General features: G+C 31.3%; 1 long non-coding RNA gene across 1 annotated transcript; it reads right to left on the bottom strand.

The window, feature by feature from the left end:
- Window positions 1-1,006: 1,006 nt before the first annotated feature.
- Window positions 1,007-9,485, bottom strand: LOC127705343 (uncharacterized). Its single transcript, XR_007983841.1, has 4 exons — window positions 9,429-9,485; window positions 5,524-5,598; window positions 4,207-4,329; window positions 1,007-1,093 (listed from the first exon to the last, which is right to left on the bottom strand). It is a non-coding gene; the product is annotated as an uncharacterized LOC127705343 (long non-coding RNA).
- Between the last annotated feature and the right edge of the window lie 4,308 nt (window positions 9,486-13,793).

The following is a 13,793-nucleotide window of genomic DNA, read 5'->3' as shown; positions in this document are numbered from 1 at the left end:
TTTCATTAATGATTGAACAAAAAAAAAAAAAAATCATATTTTATATCTTTTATATATCTCGTAGCTAGTGCCCCTTTAAAAAAAAAGACATGTATACGCGATCTCAATATTATAACCGAATTTTTAAATATGTATAGAATCATTCTGTCAACGCTGTTCTAATCTGGACAATTCAAACTTGATATTAGAACAATACAAACATTTCAAAAAAGATTTCGAATGCTTTCTAACCTAGAAAAGATGAGGTTAAAGTTTATATACAGTGACTTTCTTTCACTTGCAGTATGTTTATTTATCAATTTGCATTTTGTTTTGGCAGCAGAAATATCCTTAAAAATTAGTCAGATTATTTCCTTATCAATCGAATACGCTTTAGTATTTGTAAAACTAGCACGGTTGCTAATGACTTTCTTTGCACCTATGGATTCGTCGTTCATTTTTTAATCGCATTTCGATTTAAAAAAAAAATCTGTGGACCAACGAATTAGAAAATCTTGATAAAGTAAAAATATCTGCCGTTTTTTATGATTTTCCCTATATATCCTTTGTATTTCTCGGGTATCATATTATTAATTTCAACAGCTTGTATCTGAAAAACGAAAACGGTTACCCCATTTTTTTATTTTATTTTCTGATGTATTTTTACAAGCAGAATCCATATGTGAAATTCAAATTAAAAAATCTGTGGAGTAGTTAATTCCGTTCACTTCGCCTTAACACTAGTTTTTGCAGTTAAAAGTCAAATCTGCATACTAGATTGACTTATTTGGTGTTGATTTTTGAATAAGGAAAAAACACCTCAGGTATATTGGGATGCAATGGTAATAAAGGATTTTTACTATGTTTACGTTCATTAACTTCATTGTTTGAATATTTGTTCCATATTTGTTTGTCGCCATCATATCAAACATAGTTATTCAATACGCATATGTCGTAAGGACTAAATTGTTCAAAGTGAAAATAACATGATAACAACGCACTAATGCGTTGAATGATAAAACAAACATTTCGAAATGTACATTATCTATTGTAATGTCATATCTTGAAGTGGACATTAGTTTCTTGTACTTCAATAACTAACACATCGAGTTTCCTGAAAAAGAAACAAAGTACATTCACATTTTTTTTAATATAGCATATTGTGCTTTATCACTATTATTATATTGTTAACGATCAATTCGATGCATGATGATAATCTTAATAAGTGAAAATTAACTTGGCTACACAGAAAAACAAGCAAACATCTTATAAAAGGCATGCCATTGAATAAATAGAGTATCAAATTCATACAAAATACAAAAAATATGAGGGGAAGTAATAATGAACATCGAAAGGTGATGAATTGATCATAAAGACATGATTCTGGTAAAATCTTCCTAAATAAGTTCTTTAACGTCTTAAAACCTTCTAATAAATATGTTTAAGACATGTTAAATGGTTTCCTATGCTTTTTCCTTGCTGTTGAATTTAACTTCCAATAAGTATCATGCACATTGCTAACAATTTGTAAGACGTTTACAGTTGAATATTTTGTGGGTTGTCTGTATGAATCATTGTTTTCTCTACTGTGTTGCCCTTGTTACGATAGTCAAACCTAGCTATTCTACAAGCTTGTTTCTTAAAGTAACGTCAAATGGACCAATAGAGGTGAAAGATGCGATACTTGATTTTGCAAATAAACGTTTAAGGGTTAAGAAAAAGAAACCAATGCCTAGGAAACAAAATAGTCCAAAGATATATTGTGTAAAAAAAGAAATGAACATGAATATAATATTTTGAAGAAATGTACCAAAATGACATGTCCATAAAATCATTTCACTGACTGAACAGAAATTAGCTAACAGGAAAGCGAATTATTCATGTCAAAAAATATAATAGCAGACTTGTTTTTGTACTGTTATGAATCACAGTTTATGACCAAACTCAGTAAAGACCCGTCTAAATTGCATTTAATTGATAAATGCAACAACACTTACCGTTATCTTGATGATATTTTTTCGTTAAATAATCAAGAATTTTCTAAATATACTGCCGAAATTTACCCAAAGGAACTTACTTTAAATTAATCAAATTTGAACAGTAATAACTGTCCTTTCCTATATTTAGATATTAAGGTTTTACACGGGAAACTCCACACTAAAATTTACGACAAAAGGGACGATTTTTCGTTCCCTATTGCTAATTTTCCCTTTTTGGATGGTGATATTCCTTTGACACCATCTTACGGAGTTTATATTTCACAACTCGTTCGCTATGCCCGTGTCTGTTTTGACGTTTTTGATTTTAACGAACGTAACGTAGTCTATGTATTACTAGTAAATTATTAAGGCAGATATTTCGTTACCACAAATTACTTAAAACCTTTACTAAATTCTTCCATAGATATAAATATTTGGTTTTGAAGTTTGGTTTGGTTTGGTTTGATAGCACATCCGCATTTTTACGGAGATGTTGTTTACCGTGCCCGGAAATTTAAAAACAATCCTGTTAAACTTATCGATCCTTTAAATAAACTTATTCTAAAAGGTTACCAATTCAACACTGTAATTAGATGATTGATAATTGTTTTTATTGGTATTGATATTGATTTTGTTATCAGTAAATTAAAAGCAAACTAAATATTATTGTTATATGCATATACATATTCATGGATCTACAATCTGTCGATACCTGTATCTTGGCATTGCACAAGGTCATGTTTTTCTCTGACTGTTTATGACGTCTTTACTCTAAATCCATTGGATGTTGGATGTGTACTGAATGATAATTTAGTCTTAGATGCATGATATTTTTATTAGTTGTATGTGGCTTTGAACTAGCTATCAGTAACTCGAGTACTTTCAGATCTGTACTTAGTGTCTTTTTGTTGTTGGGATATACAAGTACCCGGCCACGTCCACTCTGTGTTTTTGTTAGATGTATTTCTATTTGTATCCATCTGATGAGTTAAGCCTTTTTCAACTGATTTTTATAGTTCTATAGTAGTCGTTCTTACGTTGTACTGTTACATCACTGTCCCAGGTTAGGAAGAGGGTTGGGATTCCGCTAACATGTTTAACCCCGCCACATTCTGAATGTATGTGCCTGTCCCAAATCAGAAGCCTATAATTCAGTGGTTGTCGTTTGTTGATGTGTTACATAATTGTTTTTCGTTCATTTTTTTTGTACATAAATTATGCCGTTAGTTTTCTCGTTTGAATTGTTTTAAATTTGTCATTTCGGGGCCTTTTATAGCTGACTATGCGGTATGGGCTTTGCTCATTGTTGAAGGTCGTACGGTGACCTATAGTTGTTAATTTCTGTGTCATTTGGTCTCTTGTGGAGAGTTGTCTCATTGGCAATCATACCACATCTTCTTTTTTATAAGTACTAATGTACTACTCCACAGCAAGATAATCCGTTTCATCAATAGATATAGATGATAGGAAATACTTACACTCTAGTAAAAATCAGTACTAAAAACTGATATTGCTTTTACGGTACCTATTTTTTTTTCAATTTTAAGGTAGATTCATGGTATACCGCCATCTTGGATTGTACAATCGCAGTACAAAATCGGTCTAGTTATTTGCCCAAATCTGCAAATTTGGAGACAGATTTGCAATTTAATGGTTAGACTATTTATTTATATAAAGAAAACTTGGTGATTTATTGTATTATTCAAAATATTTAAACAAATATCATTTTTTTGTTGTTTTAGAATCATTTTTTTAAATGAGCCATTTAAGGGGAGATAACTCTTTTAGTAAAAAATTCATACTGGACTAATAGGACAATTTTTAATTTCTACTTGTAGAAAGAAAACAAGTTTGGTAACACTATTTTTTCTTTTTATTTTCTTAAAACATATTATAAAACCTATCTTCTCACAATTTATTTCAAAATTCTATCTCATAGAAATTTTTTTATGCAAACAAATGTGTTTTTTCATGAACAATCTAACAAAATTTAGGCAATTTTCAACGACTAATAGCTTGAAAAATAGCACGGTGACCCATACTTTTTATTATATTTTTGAAAAGGGCATAGTAAAAATCTTCATTTTGGCAAATTATAAGAAAATTCTGTCTAAAAAAATATATACTTATGATCTACCTTAACTTGTTTCTAATTAACTATGTTACGACTTCTAAATCATTTTGAAGTATGTACTAGAATTATCACGTTTACGACTAGATAATACTAGCTTTATATACATGTACGTACTGGGAAGACAACAGAACTCTGTATAATGACAATCTGGATGCGATCTGTAATCTTTATAGAATCCAATCGGACAATAACTACGTCCACATTTACCTCCATGATCTTCACAACCGCACCCAGAACCTGTAACGCACACAATGAGCAGTGAACTATGATGACATTGACGTTATTGGGAGAGTCCCTCACAGATAACGAAAATGTTAGAAGGTGAAGTACCATCTCTTTTGTGTACTAATATGTTGTCATCAATTTACCAAATACGCAACATAGTTTGTATGAATCCTTAAATCAGTTGCGTTGAATGTCTGAGATGTATGTTTAGAAAAAACCAGTTGTTGGCATGACACGGGTTATGTTCTTCTCATTTATGTTATGATGGTATGATACTAAACCCCTAACGGGAAGGATTGTGCCTGATATTCATATGATGAAGACATAATCTTTCAATCAGTTTAATTGAAGTCTGGAGCTGGCATGTCAGTTAACTGCTAGTAATCTGTTGTTATTAATGTTTTATTGTCATTTTGTTTATTTTCTTTTTTTACATCTTCTGACATCAGACTCGGACTTCTCTTGAACTGAATTTTAATGTGCGTATTGTTATGCGTTTACTTTTCTACATTGGCTAGAGGTATAGGGGGAGGGTTGAGATCTCATAAACATGTTTAACCCCGCCGCATTTTTGCGCCTGTCCCAAGTCAGGAGCCTCTAGCCTTTGTTAGTCTTGTATTATTTTTAATTTTAGTTTCTTGTGTACAATTTGGAGTTTAGTATGGCGTTCATTATCACTGAACTAGTATATATATTTGTTTAGGGGCCAGCTGAAGGACGCCTCCGGGTGCGGGAATTTCTCGCTGCATTGAAGACCTGTTGGTGACCTTCTGCTGTTGTCTGTTCTATGGTCGGGTTGTTGCCTCTTTGACACATTCCCCAATTCCATTCTCAATTTTACACAGTTTTGACTGCTGGATCCGAACTATTGTCAAATTAACCTCGTATGTCTTTTTGGGTTGCTCAGTCTATTGTGTCAATATAACGGAACTATAAACAACTAACTGTGCCATATCTTTTCTGTCTATGACTTTGTGTTATAAATTCAAGATTAATCATCAAATAAAGAATTCTTAATCTGGTTCTTTTTTGTATTTCGGTTCAAATCACACATTAGATATAACACTATGCGATGACTATTTTATCTCTTTTCGAATTTTGTATTCATATTCAATGTAATTATCTATGATATATGTGCTTTCGCAGTAGATTTTAACAAAAATGATGACGAAAATGATAATTCAATTTGAAATAATTGTAACTCACTTGTTCCACATAAGACCATTAATAGACAAACAACAAATATTATATGTCCTTGCTTCATGATCAGTTGATAAAGTCCTTAAAAATATAAAGTATTTCTGTATTTTCACTGTTTTTGTTTCTAATTTATATGCCAAAATATGTCTCAGATGTTATCTTCGGCAGTTTATAATATTGGTAGATGGAGCATTAATAAAATATAGAATTCTAGAAGCCTTTGCACGGTTTACTACTTCAACTTAATTTGTGCAGCTGTGATAGTCTCCGATGATAAAAAACAATATGATTAAATTTTTGTTTTTTAAATTCACAAATTTGAAATTACTAAAGTCAATGTTAAAACTTAATTTGCAAATTTCTTTATATAGTTTTTGTTTCCAAATATTTCATGCGTTTGGCTTCTTATACATTAGTTATAAAGTGTGCAATATGAAGTTATTATACCAACACGCTGTAGACACAATGAAATCGGTATGCCATGTTTGTATTATAACGACAAGATTAGAGGCGCTGTCAGCACACTCATATAACTAAAGGCACTGATCGTCACAAACCCAGTATTTCAGTGTGCATACATAGTTCAAATAATACATGTTAAACGTTTCTATAACTGAATTTCAATTTATTAATCAAAGTAATTTCTAAAAATAACTCAGGTTTAAAAATTCTTAGGCCAGTCTGAGATTCGATTATTGTTACGAAGATGAACAAAGGTGGTTCTAGAAAAAATGTCGTGAGCCAATAGGTTTCCCTTCTGCAAATAAAGACAATGCAATTTCCCATAGGAACTTCCTTTACGGCTAAAACTGTGCCACTTTTACTCTGAAATTTCGTAAAAAGTTATATCCTAGAATGTTGATATGCACTACTATTTTATTCACAGGTCAAAACATAGGGCTGTGCGGCATATTTTCAACATGTTTATGTCCCCAACTTCTAAGAGTATAAACTTATGCTAAAATTCTGTACTACCCCTCCCTTTACGTTGGGCCTTCCTCAGAATTAATTTCGTCGCTATCCATGTGTTTTTATTCTGGTAACATTCCCAAGTTCTATCTCTATGAGATGAAACAGAGATCATATCTGGGAACCAGTGCGTTAACGAAACCAAATATCTATGAATAATATATATCTATCCAAAAGATGCGTGGTTTGTGAAACATCTGCATTAAGAAAGTGCAACCTTTAGGAATATCAAACATTAAAATTAAAAAATAAAAACCATGTAATCAAAACTTGTTAATTTCAATGTCATTTGGTTTCTGGTGGAGAGTTGTCTTATTTGCAATTATACCATAGCTTCTGAATTTTATATTTGACCTCAAATCATGTCTAAAAATAAAGCTCACGCATAAAAATTGGAAATATAAAGAAGTAAAAGCAATAGGGTCCTTTCTTAAAAACTTGAGAAGTAAACAGAAACCTACCCAATATTCCGTTTGAACAATGCCGTTGTCATAATAAACAAAATAGCACTATAAGGAATTGAATTACCTTGTTGACAATAATGGTACTGGTTCATGTCTATAAATGAATTCTATGCGACTGCCATACAAGTGAGAGGTTTCTGTTTTATAGATACAATTGATAAGCGTTGATTCTTGAAAAAGAAATCATGAACCCGGAATCAACGCTTATTCATTGTGTCTCTAACTGAAACTAATATGTCGTTGTCTTTTTACCGATATATATCATATGTTCATTCATATTTATATCATGAATATATACAATAGACATTTAAATTTAACCCATTGGTAGGCGAAAGGTTTCGTCAATGTGTTAATGTCAGCCACACATAACAGATCTCAAGGAGGGTTCGACTCTTAGTGAAGACCTATGCAAATTAAAAAAAGTAAGTTATCAATTCCATTAGTGAACAGAAATGATTTAATTCAAACTTAATGAAATAAGGCACACAAAGGAAACAATATAAAATAATTTGGTGTGTCCATTTTAGCAACAGACCAAGAAAGCGCTGATTTTAGAAAAAGAATCCACGGCAATGAATAGGCTGAAGTCACAGCAATGGTTTAACTAGCAATAAAACCAGATTTTATCCACCATTTCATGCATACGAAAATGCCTATACCTAGTACAGAATATGACAGTTGTTTTTTCATTCGTTTGATGTGTTAGAGATTTTACGTTTTCCAAATGGATGAGGAACTTCCTGTTTTGAATTTTCCTTGAGGTCGTTTTTTTGTTGTTTGTTATTTTACCTTTTTCAAAAACCTTTCACATATTTTGCTAAATGTGTTAATGTCTACACTCAAAAATCCATATCCAATGAAGCTGAGATAACCATCTCGTTTACAATATAAAATATTGCATTTGATGTTTATTAACCCCTTAACTAAATACAGTTGGGTATAGACAAAGAATGAAACAAACTAAGCAACTGAAAATCACATGCGCATATATGTATGTCCACTCCTAGATTATGCAATTCGACGCATAAGGTTCTTGTTGTGTCGTACTTGTTTTGTATACCCAGGTATTTATAGTTTACTTAATTTATACTTTATAGGGAAAGTATATTTCATTATGTTTTACTTTACTTATAATAAAATACAAAAACAATTTGTTGGCGTCTTTGTCAGATTTATTTGTATGTTTGTTGTAAGTTGTTTGTATGTTTGTGATGTATGTTTACCACATTTTTACTGCTGGAACTCAATTATTGTCTTGTTAAACAATTATGTCTATTTAGGTTGTTGTCCCAATTTTGTCAATATTACTTTAAACAACTGTCATAAAAATGGGAGATTTAGCCGGCTATAAAATTAGGTTTAACCTATCAAACTCCTATACGAATTCATAAATACGATAGTTAGCTCCGGTGGTTGATAAAGTCTAGCGTTTGATTGTGTCAGGCTTTTTGGACTTCCCACCTCTTTAATTTACCTTGGAATTTTGTTTTTTTATTAACAATTTTTCACTTTAAATTTCCATTCGCGTTAACTATGTATGACTATAAAAAACTACATTTCGTTGATAAATGTAACCAATATATAGCTTATTGTCAGTTTATTTTCAACTTATGAGTTTGAATGTCCCTATGGTATTATTCTTCTCTCTTTTACACAGTATCAATACCAATAAAGAATCTAAATTTACTAGAGAATGTAACCTAATCAACTTAATTTTGTGCACCAAATAATAAAAAGCTATGTTTAATCCAAGTAAAACAGCAAAACTTAAAATTAAGTATTTCATATCCGATTGATGTGATATTTTAGACTGTTTTATAAATTAGTTTACATATCATTGTACTCCTTTAACTTAAATTGCCTATTTATATATAGTAATCCATATTTAAAAAAATGTATAATCGCTCGACAAAAACACTTTTTCATTATCAAAAATATGCAATACTACACACCTGTATACAATATATGGTTTTGTCACTCTTATTTACAAAAAATACCAACTAGCTAGAAATCATTGATGTTTTATTTAAAAGAAAGAAAAAAACAAAATCAATATAAAGTTTGACCATTATGCACTAAATAAATTGAATTGAGATAAAAAGAAACTAAAATAAGTATCAATTTATAAAACTTATTACACAAAAATTTCTTTGTTTACATGAAATTAAAAGTTTTGTAAGAATACAATAAAATTGAGAATGGAAATGGGGAATGTGTCAAATAGACAACAACCCGACCATAGAACAGACAACAGCAGAAGGTCACCAACAGGTCTTCAATGCAGCGAGAAATTCCCGCACCCGGAGGCGTCCTTCAGCTGGCCCCTAAACAAATATATATACTAGTTCAGTGATAATGAACGCCATACTAAACTCCAAATTGTACACAAGAAACTAAAATTAAAAATAATACAAGACTAACAAAGGCTAGAGGCTCCTGACTTGGGACAGGCGCAAAAATGCCTAAATTCGATCCTACCTTCTTTTTTGTATATCTTGTCTTTAACTTGCAAACAATCGGGATTATGATGTAGCTGCCGCTACAACAAACACATTTATATAATACAGAATCTTTTGACTTTTTTAGCAACCAATCCATCAATGCTTTTGCGGTCAGATAACTCATTTGTAGACATGCCTTGAAGCTGCTTAAAGTAATGGATTGGCTGCTCTTAGTTTTCGACAAAAGGTTAGAAAATAGACAAAGAAGAAAAAGATAAATACGCCTATGTAAGTAAATGAAGTTTATGTTCAGTCTGATTTATGATTTATTTTTTAGCAAACAATCCATAATTTTTTTTGCGGTCAGATAACTCATTTGTTGACATTTCTCAAGGAGGACAAGATGTATGAAGGTAAGAAAGTTTATGTTCAGTCTGATTTATTAGGACATCAAAACAAAATCCTTGCCTTTGAATCTTTTTTTAACGAAAAGAATATTTTCATGTTTTGTTGAAATAAATTCCAACCAGTCTAATAATTTCAAATGATTCCGTAAAACTTTCTTACAAAATTTACCGTCATTGGCACTACCACTACAGTGTTGATGAAGTCATCAGTCACATACACAGTCCCCTCATCATTATTTGCCATGACATTTGGATTTAATTTGTTTTTGACCTTCAAAATTCCACATTTTTTTTCTTTCCAAACATGAGCAGTATATTGATGTCCATACAGATCAACTTATATGTGTGCATTCGAATATAAGAAGTGCTGTATGAGGGAAATAATATAGTGAGTATCGCTTTTTCTCTGAAGTCAAGATATGTATGTCTCATTAAGGCTCGTTCTTGTTACATAGCTCAAATCACCTTCCCTACCGAATTGAATGTTCAGCTTCATAAGCGTTCTAGTTTAGCTACTTGTATCAAAGATGCATCATGGATTTTATTGCACCCAAAAACATGCAGCTATAGTATACACCAATGAAAAGGCTATTAAATGTAATTGTATTACATCCGTGCTTCGATATGTCGCAGGTGAGTTCGGCATAATCTAAACCAAGGACAAAAGTTAAGTTATAAACAATTCTTAATTTTTTATGGATCGAAAAAATAGAAATATGTCAGAAGGAGTTACATAATGTATTTTTGATTCCGGCCGGAATAGAGGTTTGTAATTCAATAATAGGTTTAGTGGAACTTTCGGCATGCCTACCAATGTAATCCATGACGTAATGCAAACGATAAGAGCGATGACGGAATCATGTATGGACGCTGAAATGATCGAACACTGACAAATCGCTGTACAAATGTTGTACGAACCATGCATAGACGATAGCTATCTGTCATTAACAAAACGATGTACCATACACGACACAATAAACGTTAGCATCAACGCTCCAAATCTTTTGTAAGCGGGTGTATTAAAACAGGGATTGATTCGGCGTTTATGATATCGTTTAACGTACACCATGTCGTTTACTGAATAATATACCGTTTAGTGTATTTAGAATAGTCTTTCCAAAACATTATTTTGTATCATAATGGTATATAGCCGACATCACAATTGGATTGGTATTTTTACATTCACATTATATTTCTTTAAATATTATCTTGTTTTTGTGATTATGCTATCAGATTTTATTCTCAATTTTTCAATTGAAATAAAGTTTACTCATAAAAGTACCAACAGTTTAGACACAAATACATATAAATTTAATTATTCAGTATGTAAATGCATGAATAAAATGTAAATTTATTTTAAAAAATTAAGATATTTATGTAAGGATCCTATAATTCTTCATTGGCATGCGACAGGGCGTATTAAGTATATCTAACGGCGCATTTTGTTTTCCCCTATATTAGACAGACAACAATGAACTATTATGTGTAGATTTCCGAAGGCGATATACAAGCAGTCTTATAATATAAAATGGTATAAGAAGGGAAGGGGTATCGGTGTGCAACAGAAAGAACCTGTTTTGTTCTTAATAAGAACATAAGAATTCTGAAAACTACTGTTCATCGTTAAACGAAATCATTGTCTGAGGCCTTCCAAAATGCTTTTTTTTCTTGTATATTGTTTTAAACAAATGACTATAACTTCTTTTCTTTTTACCCAACAGATTTTGTTTTATAACAAACATCCTAGAACCAAGATTCCAAAAACCATTCACTTAGTATTTGATACTTTTTTCCAACGTCGTTTCCAGGAGTGCTCTGTTCACAATTTTTACATCAAAATGAATTGAAATGTAAAGTACATGTTAAGTAGACTGTGTTATATAAACTTCTCACAACTATATTGGAGTGGGATAGAGGGAAAAACAATTTGTTTGCAAATTTGTAGATGTTTTTATAAATAAATCATAGAGAAATTATTAATCAAAACCAAAATTTAATAGGGCTGAGGGCACTAAACATGTCCAACCAAGCCTCATTCTTTATTTGCCTGTGATTCAGTGATTGTCGTTAGTTGCTGTCTGTAATAATTGTTTTTTGTTTATTGTTTGTCATAAATCAAGCCGTTGTTATTTTCGCTGGAATTGTTTAACATTTTATCATTTATAGTTGACTGAACGGTATGGATTTTGCTCATTGTTGAAGGCCGTACAGTGACCTATAATTGCTTAGATCCACGCCATTTGAAGGGTGTTGGAAAATTGTCCCATTTGCAATCATAACACATTTCCTTATTTTATATTGAAATCAGTATCAAACATTTTCCAAAACTTTGAAGGCGAATAGATAAAATGATGTTTACGCAAAGGTATTTTCATTTAAATCAACACCGAAAAGGAGCTGCAATGTGCCTATAGTGTTCAAGTTGCATACGCAAAACATGAAAAAAAAAATGTTACTCCTGTAAACATTATTCTATCTATTATCTTTCAGAGTTTTGGAAAATGATTGAAACTGATTTGAATATAAAATAAGGAGATGTGGAATGATTGCAAATGGGACAATAACGATTTTAACCAATTGATTTATTTGCATAACATATGTAGCTGATCATTTGTTCTGTTCAAAGTATTAGTTTTTTGGTAAAGCCTTAAAGATATGACTAAACATTATGTTTAGATGATTTAATCTCCATTATGGAAAATTTCGATAATTTGATCCGTAAGATATATTTATTTTGCTGATCATGTTTGCTGTTTCTTTATATCGTTAGTTTCAGCCAATACTTAAAAACATGTGAAAAAAATCATCATCAAATGACTATTTCTTAAAAAAAAGAAATAATCGATTTCGAGCATGTTGATTTATTTGTAGACCTGTTGTAATGACCATAATAACTGTAATTAGGTTTTGTACAGCTATATATAAATATATATATCTCTAGTTTTCAAGAAAACAACCCGAAAATAAAAAAAAAGGTAAATATCGCTGTTTAAAGTGTCGACTGACCACATCAGGCATATTGACAGTTTTTTTCTTTATGAATTTTTTGTAATTCAACTTTTCACTATCTATTCTAAGTTTATTATGAAATAACAAGGAAGGTGAACAATCGTGTTTCAGGGGAGTCATTTGATAGATTTCGTGGAAGGTAATTTTTGACATTCGTTCATTTTTTGCTGCTATCAGATTGTCTCTATCTTTATCGATTTTAAAATATACTTGCAGATAACTCCTGTATTCTACTGATAGACATGACACTAATGTTGGTTGCTAGGCGGGTTAATCGGACGAAATATCTAATTCAGATACTCTAAGGCTGAGTATAGCAAAGATTGGTTGTAATTGACTTGGTAGTTTTAGAGTAGACTGTTTGTTTTATAAAAGAATTAACGGACAACGATGGCGATATGATTAGAATAGCCTGTGCAGGATAATTATATGAGCTAAAACGAGACAAGCTTTTGTAATTTCAAATTGCAAAAAAACAGAAATGAAGTATCAAATCTATCAATGACCTTTAATCGCATGTATTAATAAAAGATACATAACAAAAAACAACAGGTGCTTCCAAATATGATATACAAATATTAAATAAATCAAAATAACATTACTCCTGTTCATATCGAATGTCATTAGAAATACTTTGCCCATGAACCAAGAATTTGTTTTGAATTGTAACTAAGGTTTACAAACGAGACGATTTTAATTTTAAAATTATAAATTTCCCCCACCTTAGTAGCAATATACCAACTTCACCTGCATATGGGATATACATTTCCCAACTTATTCGATATTCAAGAGCTTGCAGCTCCTACTCAGACTTTGTAAAACGTCACCAGTGTCTGAGTAGAAAGTTGATGAACCAGGGGTATGTCAAAGAACGTCTCGTCCTTTTTCTAAAAAGGTTCATCGGAAGGTACCAAGACCTTGTTGATAAATATTCCGTATCAACTTCACAAATAATACATGATGGTCTTGAAGTATAGATTCTGCAT

This window comes from Mytilus californianus, unplaced genomic scaffold, assembly GCF_021869535.1.
Source record: "Mytilus californianus isolate M0D057914Y unplaced genomic scaffold, xbMytCali1.0.p SCAF_6, whole genome shotgun sequence".
Lineage (NCBI taxonomy): Eukaryota > Metazoa > Mollusca > Bivalvia > Mytilida > Mytilidae > Mytilus > Mytilus californianus.
Note: the sequence above shows the minus strand (reverse complement) of the source record. Positions and strands in the feature narration are given on the sequence as shown.